General features: G+C 41.3%; 1 long non-coding RNA gene across 1 annotated transcript; it reads left to right on the forward strand.

The window, feature by feature from the left end:
- Positions 1-1,454: 1,454 nt before the first annotated feature.
- LOC127578016 (uncharacterized) lies at positions 1,455-17,474 on the forward strand. The gene is made up of 3 exons (XR_007957468.1): positions 1,455-1,544; positions 3,406-3,440; positions 17,359-17,474. It is a non-coding gene; the product is annotated as an uncharacterized LOC127578016 (long non-coding RNA).
- Positions 17,475-17,855: the final 381 nt, after the last annotated feature.

Below are 17,855 nucleotides of genomic sequence, written 5' to 3' on the forward strand. Positions count from 1 at the left end.
CATTTCTCCCCTGCCTGCCCAGAAGCCTGATCAATTCTTCTATTCCTATTTTGGCTCTTCGATGCGTACTGCCTGCTGCAACTCATGGACAGTCTCAATGATAGCGCTGATTACCCTTGTCAGGAGGAAGCTGCTGTGGGACTTTAGGCAACTTTTCTATAGAAACGTGATCACATGAAGTCAGAGAATGACAGAGAAACAGCATGGAAACAGGTTCTTCAGCCCTCTGAGTCTGTGCTGATCATCACTACCCATCTGCATTAATTCCATATCAATCCTTTTATTCTCCCCACATTCTCAACCACTTGCCCAGATTTTACAACTCACCTACATAAGAGGGACAATTCAGCAACTCACCCCAGATTCTCTGACTCACCTATACACTAGGGGCAATTTGCACTGGCTAATACACTTAACAAGCCACAGGTCTTTGGGATGTGGGAAGAAACCTGACCACCCAGAGGAAACCCATATAGTCACAGGGAGAATGTGCAAACTCCACATAGACAGCACCCAAGGTCAGGTTTGAACCTGGGTATCCGGTTCTGTGCAGCAGTGGCTTTACGAGCTGCATCACTGTGCAGGATACCTGGCATCTTCTGTAATCTCTCTCCTTGTCTGTTCAGAGTTCTCCCCAGATGTCTGATGCTGCTATTCTAGTGAGGATGTTGACAGCCATGGGCTTAAAGCAACAAGTAGTGATTTGGCAGATGTCACTTCCATAGACAGCATGTTCTCATAACACACAAGCATCTTGGGCAACGAAGTAACATAATACAGCATGGATAAATGTGAGTTTGCAAATTTCTAGATTATGTGGATTCAGGCACTGGATTGAGGCAAACTTGCAGCAAGAACACAGTTAACGCTAATTAAACCAACATTAGAAGGATCAGGCTGCTCTACTCCAAAGGCAGTTTTGCAGTCTTCACACGTAATAATTGACCAAGTTTCAAATCCCAGCATGTCATAAGGAACTAAAGAACTTTTAAATGAACCTTTAAAACAGGAGGTGAACTGAAGGAAATGTACTGTCTGGTTCTTACAGTGAACCCCTGTGGTCTGGCAGGATTTACAAATCCACAAAGAAGCAGAAAACTTGGTTTCACCAAGGCTGGATTCATCCCAAAAGCCAATGGAAATGCTAATGATCTAATCGTTGCTGGAGTGAAACCCATTCATCAGCTTCGCAAAATGCTGATAAACCAAAAATTTACACAGCAAAACATCCTTGTGAGATAATGGTCAAAGCATTTGAAGAGAATGACCTTCCCTTGAGAAGACAACCAATTCTCTGAAACAATAGTAAGAAGGAACATCTTCCACAAGTTTACAGTTGACAAGTTTTAAGTAAGGATGGCAGAATCAAAGGAGCAGAGTTGCATCAGTTATAGTATCATGGGTATGATTTTTCTGTTATAAAATCAGGAGAGTTCAGGGGAAACATTAGCAACTTGCAAGGAGCTGTGGGAGTCCCCTGTACACATGGAAACAGACTCCTCTGGGTGATCACTCTGACAAGAGGGGTTTGAAATCCACTAAAGGTAAATATATTTATGAGTAAAACTTAACGGGAAACCTACTTGGAAATTGCAGACAAATGTGATCACCATTGTGGATGGGTACAGGCTCCACTGAGTGATCGTTGGAGTAAATTGCATTCAGAGTCAGAGTTAGAGAGAAGTATATGCAAGTTAAAGTTATAGTTAGAATTGGAGCTGTGTGATGTTGTTAAAGCACAGAGGGAGTGCTGCTGCCACAAGCTCCAGCAACTTGGATTCAACCCTGACCTCCAGTGCTGCCTGTGTGGAGTTTGCACATTCTCCCTGAGACCACACGGGTTTCCCCAGGTGTTCTGGCTCCCTCTCCATACCTCAAATACGTGCTGGTAGGCTAACTGCCTGCTGCACATTCTCCACACTTTAGGTGGGTGGCAGGAGGACCAGGGTAAGCTGATGTGGTTCCAAGGAAATATGTGAAGGAATGGGACTGATGGGAATACTCTGACAGCTGGCATAGACCCAATGCATTGAATAGCCTTCTCTGTTGTAAGAAAACATGAGATATAAGCAATATCAATGCACAGTACTTTGTAGTGTTTTATATTATTTCATTTGTCACATTTACTCAGCTTTAATAAACTTTTAAAGGAGTTCTGGGTTGAATTTCTCTGCAAGTCTTGACTTGTTTTTCCCCAGCCAGAGGGGTCCCAGAAGTTGCCTGGGGGGATGCAGGGAGACCTGAGTGACAAGTTGGCCTTGTAGATGTACCATGAATCTTCCTGCATCCCCTGCTCCTTCCCACTCCCTGTCAGCTTTGGACAAGAGACTAGGCTAAGGTTGGAGCCTCACCTCCTGCAAAACCTGACAAAGTTTAGGAACAGATTTTTTAAATGTCTATAATTTTTGGAGGTATTTACAATAAATTAAGATTTTAAAATAATTATAAAATAGGTAACTTGAAGTAGTTAAAAATATTTAATCACCAAAATAATTAAAAACATAGAACGATATAAAATTAAGTAAATAATAAATAACTGAACTTACCTATCTCACCTCTCAAATGAAAGAGGATTTCAATCCTTAGTCATTATGCTAAGGAGTCCCACAATGTCTAGGCCTCACAATGGGACTCCATGTAGAGTCCTGAGAAGGGGTTGTATGACAGATATGAGGGACTTATTTATCAGGGAGCAGCTGAACATTGGCACTTCTCTTCACAACCTCCAGCTGCAGCCAACATGACTCGTTTCAATAAATCCATCATTTTGAATTGTATACACCAAAACAATAAGGTGAAGGGGGTATGTGTGATTTCTGTTTTCTCAACATAATGATACAGAGCAGATAACTCAATGAGTTATCAAGCTTAATTGACTTTGCCAAAGGGCTGGGAGTGATAGTTTAAATACTGCGATATATCTACATTTTCATACGATAGTGCAATAAAGCAATTATAAATGATAATATGATAATATGTAGATAGTGTTCAGACTCTTATAAGATGATTTGTAGATTTCCCATGTTTCCGTCAAGTTAAGCTTCTTAGATGTTTTTGATATATATGTCGACTTTGATTGGTAATCTTCTTCTTATAGATTAATAACTGTGTGGAGTCGGATAGGTTCTAATCTTTTGCACTTGCCTTTTATCACAGGTGACAATAGAGACAGCTAAAAAATATATTGAAGGTCACTGTAGTGAAAAGTATGATGAAATATACTCTTGGCATTCATTTAATATGTCTCAACATTATAACAATCTGCTCTCACAATGGGAATACAGAACTCCAACCAATCATGTAGATTTAAAGGTCACACTGCCTCTATTAGCTAACTGTCATTATTCACTGATACAAGGCTTTTTAGTCGCTTAAGAAGCTAATTACAAAATCTTGAAAACACAGGTGGCTGGAAATACCAAACTTGGCTGATTCCACTGGTAAGTTTAACTCTGCTGTATTTCTTAAAACTAAAACACCAACACAGTTAAATGTTGATGAATGATTATTCTGGACACATGAGCTAAAGAGAAAATTACAATTGTAGGGAGATGTAACGTTAAAATACTGATTATTCAGACCATCAGTAGTTAGCTGAACATGTTAATCATTAACTCTTTCAAATTAAAATTTTACACATTTCACATTAGCACATTGCAAAAAAAAAAGGTAACTATATTAATTCTTGGGACCCAGGCATTGCCAGCAAGGCCAGGATTTATTGACCAAACATACTTGTCCATTCCTAACAGCCCTTGAGAAGGTGGTAGCGATCTGCTTTCTTGAACCACTGCCTTCCTTCCAGTGAAGGTACTTCCACTGTGCTATTGGATATGGAATTTCAAAATTTAAACCCAGAAATGTGAAGGAATGGCACTTTATTTCCAGGATAGTGTGCGAGATGGAGGGGCCTCCACAGGTAGTGAGATTCCTATGCATCTGCTGCCCATGAGCCTCTTGGTGGTAGGGGCTGTAATTTTGGGAGGTGATGTTGCAGTAGTCAGGGCAATGTCTGCAGTGCATTTTGTAAATAGTACATACTGCAGCCACTGTGCTCTGGTGAATGAATGCTGAGGGTGGTCAATGGGTGCTAATCAAGTGAGCTGCTTTATTCTGGATGGGCGAGCTTCTTGAGAGTTGTCAGTGCTGCATTCATCCCGACAAGTGGAGATCTTTCATCATGCTCCTGACTTGGGCCTTCTATATATCACCACAAATACTACTTATATTTCATTGAATTAAACTACCAGAAAAGATGTTGCTAAAATCCTTCAGAACCTTGTCACTTTCATTCCTTCTAGCCCATACATAAATCTTTGACACTACTAAAATACATGCAAACTTTGACCAAGTCAGTTTCAGTGATAAATTTTAAAACATTTTATACAGATCAAAAAGACAAAAATAATAGCAATAATGGAAATTTGCAAACCAACTACAACATGCTGGTCCATCATTATCTGAAGAGATAAAAAGAGAGATGAATATCTCACACAGATACTCGTGAAGGTTACAGATTGTGTTTGATGAAGGGAGAACACAGTGTGCGTCAGGCCTTTAGTTTTTGGCCAAAGTGGAATGGAACTTAAATGAAGACGAGCAAATTCAGTTGTGGTTGAAAACAGACTACTTCAACAGGTAACAAAAGCATCTGCAGAGCAAAATGAGTTGAAGTTCAGTGCAGTTAAATACTCCCATTAAACCACAGGTTCCTATCATAGGAGTAGGTCACAAAAATTTTGAGAAGGTAACAACAGTTACACGCAATTCATTGTAAGAATCAGCACCTTATTATAGCTGGCTTAATTTTAATGGATTTCTTATTTAAATAATACTTTAAGGAGCCAATCATCAGATAGGTGAAATTTCAGTGCAGCATATCACATCAATTCCAATAAACAAGTTACCTGTTGTGCGCCTGTTTGTAATTCACAGATTTAAAATAATTGAATGACATGATTGCTCAGTTTTCCATTGCTTACCTGTCCCTACTGTTGCCTAAACAGAGGCTTTAGGGCATTTACTTTCAGCAAATGGAATATTGATAATTAATTTGACAAGTAAATCCCTTACATAAAGCAGTCATCACTTGTTACCCCATAGTCCTCTGTTTCTTTTGATGTGAAATCCCCAAAGTACATCGCTTTCAAGTGCATTAAAAGACATAATGCAATGAACTCCAACTCCTACAACACTATAATTCTTGGTGAGATTTTGTTAATGTTCACAATATCACCTAGCCATGTAATTACTTCTTTCACTGATACTTATAAATACCAACCCAATTGTAATGGCAAGGAGCAATACACACAAAATGCTGGAGGAATTCAGCAGGTCAGGCAGCATCATGGAGGGAATAAACAGTCAACATTTGGGTCAAGACCGTCATCAGACTGGAAAGGAAGAGGGCAGAAGCCGAATAAGGAGGTTGGGGAGGGAAGGAGCAGAGGCTGCAGGTGATAGGTGAGTCCAGGTGGGTAGGGGGGGGGTGATGAAAGGGACTGATGTAAGAAGCTGAGAAGTGATGGGTAGAAGAGGCAAAGGGCTGACAAAGGAGGAATCCAGTAGGAGAGGGCAGTAGATAATTGGAAAAAAGGGAAGGAGATGGGGAATAGATGGGCAGGTCATGAGGGGAGGGGAAAGAGAAGGGGTGAGGGGGCCACAGGAATGAGGGAAAACAAAGGGGGAGGGGGGAGAAAAGGGGGGTTAAAGAGGGGAGGAGTTGCCAGAAGTTAGAGAAGTCAATGTTAAGGCCGTTAGGTTGGAGACTACCAAGGCAGAATATGAGGTGTTGTTCCTCCAACCTGCGTCTGGCCTCAATGTGGCAATAGAGGAGACCATGGATAGACATGTTGGTATGGGAGTGGGATGTAGAATTGAAGTGGGTGGCCACCGAGAGATCCTTGCTTTTGCGGCGGACAGAGCAAAGGTGCTCAACGAAGCAGTCACCAAATCTGTGTTGGATCTCACCGACGTAGAAGAGGCCACACCAGGAGCACCTGAAGCAATAAATAACGCAGTAATGTCAGGATGCTTGCCCATGCAGAGTTTAAGAATTCAGGATCTATTCCTGGACTTGATCATATTTGGTTTGATGTTTCTGTGCAAGACTGAGTGAGTGCTTTCCTTCTGAATGCTTTGGTGGTCATATCAAATATGCATACACTGGTTGTCCTCAGTATAGCAGTGACTTTACTTCAAAAGTATCTCTTTGGTTGAGAGAGCACAATACAAATATAATTTAATTCTTAATTATATATTCATATCAACTAAACTAAAGACAATGGGCTAGAAATTGTGCTTGGACAATATTGTGGGTTAAAGTGATACTGCAAACCTGCCTTCCGACAGTTTATTTCTTGGCATTGGGGAAGTGAGCAATGGTTCTCATTGGGAACTGCTGCTGCTTCAAATACTGAGGCTGACTCAACCCACCTAATGGTCGGAATGGTAGTACAGAAACAGACTAGGCACTTGGATTCTAACACTCAATTGGATGACATGGTGGAGAAGACAGATGCACAGGATCAGTATGGTCAGCATTCCCCAAAGCAGAAAGTTTTATCTGCAAAGAAATGAATATGCAGTATATGTATGTTCGTATGAAGTGTATAGTTAGCAAACAATTGCTTAACAAGTTTTTGCCACATCAAAGGGTTTTATTTAGTCTGATTTTTTGCTTAACGAAGGTTGCACTCATTATAATGAAGGGCACTGAATGATTTCACTTCTCTTGACACAATTTCCAGTTCATGCAATACAAGGCAGGACAGTAATCAGTATCATTGGGACACCTTCAATGGTTTCAGGAATTAACTCAAATCAACTGACACAAGTATATTTGCTATATGCTGTGCTATTGCTAGGTAATGAGCTATCATCACAAAAATAATGGCCATGTTATGATTTCACATAATGCTGGGTTCCTTAGCAAAATAACCACTTTGTTAACCAGGAATGACCTGCATAAGTTTGGTAGAGTCATCCACTATTTTAAGGCATTGTGTCACAAGGATAGCTATTGCAATATTGTATGTATCAAACTTCAAGCATTTGAGTACCAAATGCTATTAAACAAGCGTGGATCCCTGATATTTCTAGTCTGAATGAGTAGAAGATCCCAATACACCTCAATAATATGTAAACAGGCTCAAGGAGAGATGACAGAAATGGTGTATATCAGGAAACTCAATCAACATGACAGAATTTAAGAAACCTTCAGCATTGACCTTGGACAATTGGATATGGTCTTCTGGTAGAAATTACACGTGAGAATTTCAAAATAAGAAACAGCAACCCCTGAGTGAAAGAAGAGTTGTTGGAAGTGGGCTCAGAGAGTTACTTGATACTAGCGAACTCATTCATATCACCCAATGAATGAGATCATTCAGATATCGAAATTTTTTTTTCACCTGGTATGGTCAGAAATATTTCAAAGCTACGAATCTGGTACACGCAACTAAATCTCAGAGGTAGCAATTGGTGATTAAGTGCGAGACCCCCAGCAAGGCATTGCACTTTTACAGCTTTTCTGGACTGTACGTCGAGAGGCAGATACCACCGCCTGGTAGTAACATCAAAAAGTACTCAACACGGTATCAAAAGTCTTGGGGAAAATCATGTGCCTGGCTCTGCATGATTAAAAATAGGTACCTACACTGCCAGGTAAAGATTGGTTACAAATACTTTAACTGACTGGAGCTGAACAAGAAGTAACAATTGTGTGTGGATTTGTTTAAGTATCCATACAGTAGCATCAATGCATTCAGAGCCCATAATCACATCTACTAAGATGCCAAGCCCAGACCTGTACCTTACTCCCTTAAGACAAAATGGAAGAAGGGCTGAGAAAGCTGGAAGCTATGGAAAATACAGCTTAGTGACTGGGCTCACAAGTGGTGGTTCTGAAGTGGAGTTAGATATTGTGATTATGCAATGGTTACCGAGTTACTATGCACAAAACCATTGACAATGAAGATTACCCACTGCTCAGGTCACAGGACCTACTTGCAGAGCTGGCAGAGACTGATATCTCCCCTAACTTTGACTTGTCCCATACTTATGCCCAGTTCAATGTAGAACTGAGGAGTCAGTGACTTCTGATGCAGAACATGAGTCAGGTCATGTACGTCTCTACAAAGTTGCCATAAGGAGTGAAATCAGCTCTGGTAATTGATTAAGTATTGTAAGAGGTTCCCTGCTGCCCATATAATCAGAATGATAAACTGATTGAAACAAGGGTGAAGCAGGACTACTCTGAAGTGCTGGAAGAAGTGCTCAAGGGACAACCATGCCGTAAGATTCAGCTGAAGTGAAGTAGCTGAGCTTCCATGGCCTTAAGGTTAATAAGGAAGGGATTAAACTCCATCTGCCATTTCTCTGCCCATATTTCCAGCTGATCTATATCCTGCTGAATCTTTGACAACCTTCCTCACTATCCACAATTCCACCAATTTTTGTGTCATCTGCAGACTTACTAATCAGCCCACCTACATATTCATCCAAATCATTTCTATTTAATCACAAACAACAGAGATCACAGCACTGATCCTTGAGTTACACCACTGGCCACAGACCTCCAGTCAGAATAACACCCCTCCACTATGAGAGACCTTGCTGAAAGCTTTATTAAAGTCCATGTAGACAACATCCACTGCCCTGCCCTCATCAATCATCTTCATCACCTCTTCAAAAACTCAATCAAGTTTGTAAGACATGACTTGCCCTACACAAAGCCATGCTGACTATCCATAATAAATCAGATGCAGGTAGATCCTATCTCTATGAATCTTCTCCAATAATTTCCCTACCACTGAAATACAGCTGACTGGCCTATAATTTCCTGGGTTGTCTCTACTACCCTTCTTAAAAAGATAAACAACATTTGCTACTCTCCAGTCCTCTGGGGCCTCACCTGTGACTAAAGAGGATACAAAGATTTCTGTCAAGGCCCCCAGCAATCTCCTCTCTTGCCTCTCTCAATAACCTGGGATAGATCCCGTCAGGTCCTGGGGCCATCAATGCTCTTCAAGGAGCTCAACACCTCCTCTTCTTGATATCAATATGTCGTAGGATATCAGCAGACCTCTCTCTGATCTCATTATACCATATGTCCTTTTCCTTGGTGAATACTGATGCCACTCGAAAACTTTTACATTGACAATTGAAAAAGAGATGAGTCTTGGAATTGAGGTGAAGGGCAAAAAGCAAGACATGCAGAGCCAATCTCTAGTGATTCTTCCTTTATTCATAATGACCTCAAACGTGCACTAAGACTATCATGCTACATGCAACTATAGATCAGCTGCTTCTCAACTACACTGTCCTGTATTGCTTTAATAATACGATTATCCATAGGGGACAGCACCTCAAAACAAAATGTAATGGATGTTGTTGTATTGTAGTGCCAGGTGAGGAAGCAACACAAACCCAAACAGATGGGATTGTCAGGCCACTCGTTCCCCCATTACCCTCCCCACCACCACCACACTGGTTTACTTGGACAGGTAAAGCTGCGATACATCAGAGATCAGCATCAGTGAAGACCTTCGGCCATTTTGGAGGGGGCAATGTGAACTATCCACTAACCTACACCATTTGAAGTGCGACTATCAGGTGTCATTCTGAAGACATTGCGGTAGCATACCTTCACCAACGTTCATGCCCAGCACATGAGCCTCGCCCAAATGAAGGCCATGGCTTGCAGTTTCATATTTTGGTCAGGTATTGATTAAGACAGAGGATCCATCCACATGTGCTCCCTGTATCATCACTAGAATCACAGCAATGTACACACCAGGCATTTCCATGTGTGTACAGGAGTGTACTCCAGTTCGGAATGTGTTATATCTTCATTTTGGTAGATCACCACTCAAAATAGCTCAGAATACTATTGATTAGATTCTCTATCACTGACAAACTATTGAGAAATTACAATTAGTTTCTGCAATGTATGACCTTCAACAAAAGTTGGTCTTGATATCAGTCTGCACTTCTAGTGAAGGCTCTTTGTTGCATTAAAGTACACCAATGGAAATGTCAACAAACACTTGGGTAATTAATTGCATCCAATTTGATTGCATTGTTCTTTCTCATATCCTGGATATTTCCCTACACTACCACCAGAAACTCCAGAACAAGGTCAAGTTTTATAAACCAAAGCAGAAAGGAGAGTGGGGAGGCGGGGAAACAGCTACCAGCCTATGGACCAGAACAATGTTTCCAGCTATGACAGCGATTGAGGGTGCTCTGACTTCTGAGGCAGATGCAACCTTGAGCTTCTTGTCAAAGTGACTGGGGCCAGAAATGTTTTGGCAAAGATCAATGGCAGATACAGTACAGTTCTTTTGTACCATGTCATGTCCAGCCAGGATGTCAAAGGGCATCCCACTTGATATCACTGCTGCTGGTTGTATAGCCACCATGCATGAATGTGTCATGTATACGGAAGCATTGAATGCAATTTCCCACTATGTACCATGTGTTCATAAGTACCTATTGCAACAAGCAATTGATTTTACACATTAATTCAATTGCATGATGCATAACATGCACAATATAATTAAATTGCTATGTTAATTTTTTAGAATTAATGTATTTTGCTGAAATACACAAATGCCCATTTATTTTACCTTTTCATAAACCCACTTACAGTGAGTTGAGTTAGAGGTGAAGCAATATCAATCCTAATTAGGCAATCACTCAAACTACATCTTTTCATAATTAAATGGACTAAGAACAAACCAGTCCATAACATTTCTAAATTACGCAGCAAGTGAATAAAAAATGTATTATGCAAATTGCAAAAGTGCTGATTATATTCTGATTAAAATGTAAATAGGGCTTACTGAGTTGTATTACATACCTTTGATGGTAAATAAAAATCATTTTGGCTTTCACCTAAGTACATTAATGTTGCCTATAACATATGTAAAATATAATTAAGGATTTGAAATCTCTATGAAAATTGAAATCAATTACATGAACATAATGGTACAGTATTTATTTTTAAGGTGTTTGAACTATATGCATTTTCCAGTTTCACCTTACTCCCTGAACTTAAGATATTCAATGAAATTACCTTAATATTCAAATTCTACATATATTACAAAGAAGGAAAGCTAGAATACTACCCAATAACTGCTATGTCATATTATTTTTAATTTATTTATGGTTACTTAAAATAATTTTAATTTTTATTTTGGTGAAGTTGTAGAGTTATACTGCCATGGGGGTATACTGCCAGGGGGTGGGAACCAGAGGAGTAGGTCAGAGGAAGAAGGGGATGGGGAAAGGTCAGATCTAACAGGTAGAGAGGCTTTAAGGAAGGAGAAGCAGAGTACAGGCTATAAAAGCAGTAAGGCGGATAGGTTAAAGTGTATTTACTTAAATGCAAGAAGCATCAGGAATAAGGGAGATGAACTGAGGGCTTAGATAAGTACATGGGACTACAATATTGTGGCTATCACAGAGACATGGCTGACATCAGGGCAGGAATGGATATTGAATATTCCTGGTTTTCAGTGTTTTAAAGGGGATAGGAAGGGGGGAGAAGAGGAGGAGGGGTGGCGATACTGATCAGGGACAATATTACAGCTGCAGAAAGGGTGGATAATGTAGAAGGATCCTCTCTAGAGTCAATATGGGTGGAAGTTAGGAACAAGAAAGGAGCAGTTACTCTACTGAGAGTATTCTATAGGCCCCCCGGTAGCAGTAGGGATACTGAGGAGCAGATTGGGAGGCAGATTTTGGAAAGATGCAAAAATAACAGGGTTATTATAGTGGCAGACTTCAACTTCCCAAATATTGATTGGCACCTGCTTAGTGCCAAAGGTTTAGATGGGGCGGAGTTTGTTAAGTGTGTCCAGGATGGATTCCTGTCACAGTATGTTGACGGGCCGACTAGAGGGGATGCCATATTAGATCTAGTTTCAGGTCATGAACTGGGTCAGGTGACAGATCTCTCAGTGGGTGAGCATTTGGGGGACAGTGATCACTGCTCCATAACCTTTAGAATTGTCATGGATAGGGATAGGAGGAAAGAGGACGGGAAGATATTTAATTGGGGAAAGGAGAATTATGAAGCTATAAGTCGAGAACTTGAGAGTGAATTGGGATGACATTTTTGAAGGGAAATGTACTATAGAGGTGTGGTCGATGTTCAGGGATCGCTTGCAGGATGTTAGGGATAAATTTGTCCTGATGAGGCAGAGAAGGAATGGCAGGGTGAAGGAACCATGGGTGACAAGGGAGGTGGAAAAACTAGTTAGGAAGAAGGCAGCATACATAAGATTGAAGCAGCAAGGATCAGACAGGGCTCTTGAGGAATATAGAGTAGCAAGGAAGGAACTTAAGAAGGGGCTGAGGAGAGTGAGAAGGGGACGTGAAAAGGCTTTGGCGAATAGGGTTAAGGAGAATCCCAAGGCTTTTTACTCGTACGTGAAGAGCAGAAGGATGGCTAGAGTAAAGGTAGGTCCGATTAAAGACAAAGGTGGGAAGCTGTGCCTGGAAGCTGTGGAAGTGGGTGAGGTTCTCAATGAATACTTCTCTTCAGTATTCACCAAGGAGAGGGGTCTTGATGACGCTGAGGACTGTATTGGTAATGGTAATGTTCTAGAGTATGTAGATATCAAGAGAGAGGATGTGTTGGAGCTGTTAGAAAATATTAGGACAGATAAGTCCCCGGGGCCTGATGGAATATTCCCCAGGCTGCTTCGTGAGGCGAGGGAGGAGATTGCTGAACTGTTGGCTAGGATCTTTGAGTCCTCGTTGTCCACGAAGATGGTACCAGAGGATTGGAGGGTGGTGAATGTTGTCCCCTTATTCAAAAAAGGTAGTAGGGATAGTCCAGGGAATTATAGGCCAGTGAGCCTTACGTCTGTGGTGGGTAAGCTGCTAGAAAGGATTCTTAGAGATAGGATCTATGATCATTTAGAGAATCATGGACTGATTAGGGATAGCCAGCATGGATTTGTGAAGGGAAGATCTTGCCTCACAAGCCTGATAGGGTTCTTTGAGGAGGTGACCAGGAAGATTGATGAGGGTAGTGCAGTAGATGTGGTCCACATGGATTTTAGTAAGGCGTTTGACAAGGTTCCACATGGTAGGCTTCTTCAGAAGGTCAGAGGCCAAGGGATCAAGGGAGGCTTGGCCATGTGGATTCAGAATTGGCTTGCCTGTAGAAAGCAGAGGGTTGTGGTGGAGGGAGTGCATTCGGATCGGAGGGCTGTGACTAGTGGTGTCCCACAAGGATCGGTTCTTGGACCTCTACTTTTTGTGATATTTATTAACGACTTAGATGAGGGGGTGGAAGGGTGGGTTAGCAAGTTTGCAGACGACACAAAGATCTGTGGTGTTGTGGATAGTGTGGAGGCCTGTCGAAGCTTACAGAAGGATATTGATAGGATGCAGAGCTGGGCTGACAAGTGGCAGATGGAGTTCAATCCAGAGAAGTGTGAAGTAGAAGGACAAATTCCAAGGCAGAATACAAGGTAAATGGCAGGATTCTGGGCAGTGTAGAGGAGCAAAGGGATCTGGGGGTTCATATCCACAGATCACTGAAAGTTGCCTCACAGGTGGATAGGGTAGTTAAGAAAGCCTATGGGATGTTAGCTTTCATAAGTCGTGGGATCAAGTTTAAGAGCCGTGAAGTAATGATGCAGCTTTACAAAACTCTGGTTAGACCACACTTAGAGTACTGTGTCCAGTTCTGGTCGCCTCATTATAGGAAGGATGTGGAGGCGTTGGAGAGGGTGCAGAGGAGATTTACCAGGATGCTGCCTGGATTAAAGAGTATGGATTATGAGAAGAGACTAAAGGAGCTAGGGCTTTACTCATTGGAGAGAAGGAGGATGAGGGGAGACATGATAGAGGTATACAAAATATTAAGAGGAATAGATAGAGTGGACAGCCAGCACCTCTTTCCCAGGGCACCAATGCTCAATACAAGAGGGCATGGCTTTAAGGTAGTGGGTGGAAAGTTCAAGGGAGACGTCAGAGGGAGGTTTTTCACCCAGACAGTGGTTGGTGCATGGAGTGCGCTGCCTGGGGTGGTGGTGGAGGCTGATACGTTGGTCAAGTTCAAGAGATTGTTAGATAAGCATATGGAGGAATTTAAGATAGAGGGATATGTGGGAGGAAGGGGTTAGATAGTCCTAGGAGTGGTTTGAAGGTCGGCACAACATGGTGGGCAGAAGGTCCTGTATTATGCTGTATTGTTCTATGGTTCTATACAGTATAGAAACAGGTTCTTTGGCCCAACATGTCTATGCTGACCATCAAGTACCTATCCACACCAATCCCATTGGCCAGCACTTAGTCCATACTCTACTTGGTGATTCAAGTGCTCTCTCAGATGCTTCTTAAATATTATGAGAGGACTTGCCTCCTCCACCTTCTCAGGCAGCACGTTTCAGATTTCAGCCATTCTCTGGGTGAAAAAAATCTCTTCCAAAGATGTCCTCTGAATCTCCTATCCCTCACCTTAAACCTATGCCCTGTCGTCTTAAACACTTCTGTCATGGGGAAAAGTTACTTACTATCTACCCTCCTCATAATTTTATATACCTCTATCAGATCAATCCTCAGCCTCAGACACTCCAAAGAAAATAATCCAAGTTTGTCCAACCTCTCCTTGCATTTAATACACACTAATCCAGGCAACATCCTGGTGAAACTCTTCTTTCATCCTCTCCACATCTTTCCTATAGTGTGGCAAACAGAACTGCACACAATACCCAAATGTGGCCTAAATAAAGTTTTATACAGCTGCAACATGGCTTCCCAACTCTTTTACTCAATGCCCCAACCGATGAAGGCAAACATGCTCTATGCTTTCATTACGATCCTATCTGCTTACGTTGCCACTTTCAGGGAACTGTGGATTTGCAGCCCAACGTCCTTCTGTGCATCAGTCTTGGTGAATTCCCTCTGTACCTTCTCCAGTGCAATCATGTTTTCTTTCCAAATAAGCTCATAATTCCAGTTATTAAAACAAGTTAATTCACAATTCCACTTTGACCAATAACACCGAATTTTATTAACCCACTTAAGTAAAAACATATTTTCAACATATCCCACTTCAGTATAACTGTCTAGTTGCACTGAATGGATTTGGTTTCTTCTGGACATTACATCATCATTCTACATTCAAACTTCCTCTGCCCTATTCAGAAGCCAAGTAATGAAAGACTTCACAAAGGAGTAAGAAATGCTCTGATCACCATTTGTTGTGATATAATAAATATATATAAAATTATTTTCAAACTTTGCTCTACATAGCTGCTAAATCACTCATTGTTCCAAGATGTACAGATTTTTCTTTTTACCGCACATTATAAAAATTATTTTCTATGTATTGCAATTATTATTATGGCACGTGCATGGATGCTTCTTTATGGATCATCAAACCAGTGCCAAACTTACCAAGATGGTTGGATTAGTATTTGCTTTCCATTTATGGAAATAATGGGGAGGCTATCAGCAGTCACAGTAATCATGGATTAAATTGAACAGAAACTTCCAGCAGCCACACTTGAATCATTAAGTAGCAAATCTGATGTTTGAATTTCATTGTTGCTCTATTTGCTTCACTATACCGAATCTGCATCATATGGAAATTGGGCTATTTAGGTGATTCCTATTAAACCCACCCAGCTTATCCATTTAAGTGCAAGTAAATTATTACTCCTATAAAAACCTTCATAAACCTTTGAATTAAATTTCAGCTTAGTTTGGTAAATAAACAAGCTTTCAGAATTGTAATTGTTGTTGGAGATCTTTAAGACTAAATTTAAATGTATCTTTTTTTCCCCTTGCACTGTTAATCCGACCCTTTATTTTGTTTTCCATACATTGAATTAAACATTCTAAATTTAGTCTTCTAGTTCATCAGTCTCATTGAAGCTATCATTAAGGAAGAAATATCGAGACATCTGGATAGAATTAGTTCCATCAGGCAGACACAGCTTAGATTCAGGAAGGGCAGGTCCTGTTTGACAAACTTATTGGAATTCTTTGAGGATGTAATGAGCACAGTGAATAGAGGGGAACAGGTGGATGTCGCATACTTGGATTTCCAAAAGCAGTTCAATAAGGTGCCGCATAATATCCATAAGATAAGGATGCATGGAGTTGGGAGTAATGTACTAGTATGGATAGAGGAATGGTTAACCAATAGAAGGCAGAGAGTTGGGATGAATGGGTGTTTTTCTGGTTGGCAATCAGTGGTGAGTGGGATGCCACAGGGGTCAGCGCTGGGCCTGCAACTGCTCACTATATACTTTAACGATTTGGAAGAGGGGATTGAGTGTAGCGTATCTAAGTTTGCTGATGACACTAAATTGAGTGGAAAAGCAAATTGTGCAAAGAGATACAGATAGGTTAAGTGAGTGGACCATGGTCTGGCAGATGGAGTACAATGTTGGTAAATGCGAGGTCATCCACTTTGGAAGGAAAAATAGATCAGATTATTACTTAAATGGTGAAAGACTGCAGCATGTTGTTGTGCAGAGGGACTTGGGAGTGCTTGTGCATGAATCTCAAAAGGTTAGTTTGCAGGTGCAACAGGTTATCAAGAGGCAAACAGAATGTTAGCCTTCAGTGTTAGAGGGATTGAATTTAAGAACAGGGAGGTTATGCTGCAACTGTACAGGGTACTGATGGGGCTGCACCTGGAGTACTGCATGCAGTTCTGGTCTCCTTACTTGAGGAAAGAGATACTGGCTTTGGAAGCAATGCAGAGGACGTTCACCAGGCTGATTCTGGAGATGAGGGGGTTTAGCCTATGAGGAGAGATTGAGTTGTCTGGGACTATACTCACTGGAATTCAGAAGAATGAGAGGGGATCTTACAGAAACATATAAAATTATGGAAGGGATAGATAAGATAGAGGCAAGAAGGTTGTTTCCACTGGTAGGTGAGACTAGAACTAGGGGACATAGCCTCAAGATTTGGTGGAATAGATTTAGGATGGAGATGAGGAGGAACTGCTTTTCCCAGAGAGTAGAGAATCTGTGGAATTCTCTGCCCAGGGAAGCAGTAGAGGCTACCTCATTAACTATATTTAAGACACAGTTAGATAGATTTTTGCATAGTAGGGGAATTAAGGGTTATGGGGAAAAGGCAGGTAGGTGGATCTGAGTCCATGGCCAGATCAGCCATAACCTTATTGAATGGTGGAACAGGATGGACGGGCCAGATGGCCTACTCCTGCTCCTATTTCTTAGGTTCTTATAATCTGCATGTTTGAGAAAAGATTGTTTAATCTGTTTGGTTCAAAGGCTACCCTTTTCACATAGGTCACAGATCAGCAGCTGAGTGTGTTTCTTTGTTTTTGATTTTAACAACTGAATCCTTCAGAGCAAAAGCACATAAAAACTTGTCACAACGTCACACGAAGAGTGAGATCGTGGAGAACCCAAATGCGGAACACTGAAATGAGACTGGAGTCGGGATGCTTCCTCGGTACCAAACGCAGAACGGCAAACAGAAGGAATCTTGCCTCAGGACTCTGAGACGGAGTCCCAACACAGAAACAGGGTTTTCTAGGAGAAACCGTGAATGCTCTAAAGTTAATGACTCGAAGCAGCCGGGAGACGAAGCATACCCAGAGATAGACCAATAACCTGGCAACCAGTGTTTGTGAAACCAGGTTTCTTGTACTAGTCTCCTGATGGAACTCAGGTGTGTGTCATTAGGCAAATAGCAGTGCATGGAAACCACGTGCTGCACGACAAGGCACCATCAATGGGGATAAGGGGCAGAATCAAGAACCAGCACTCGGAACCATGACAAAACTATGAGTCTCCAACTCTCTGGAGTCCTATTTTACCACAATGACTCAAATGTGCATTTTA

This window comes from Pristis pectinata, chromosome 14 (assembly GCF_009764475.1).
Source record: "Pristis pectinata isolate sPriPec2 chromosome 14, sPriPec2.1.pri, whole genome shotgun sequence".
Classification (NCBI taxonomy): domain Eukaryota; kingdom Metazoa; phylum Chordata; class Chondrichthyes; order Rhinopristiformes; family Pristidae; genus Pristis; species Pristis pectinata.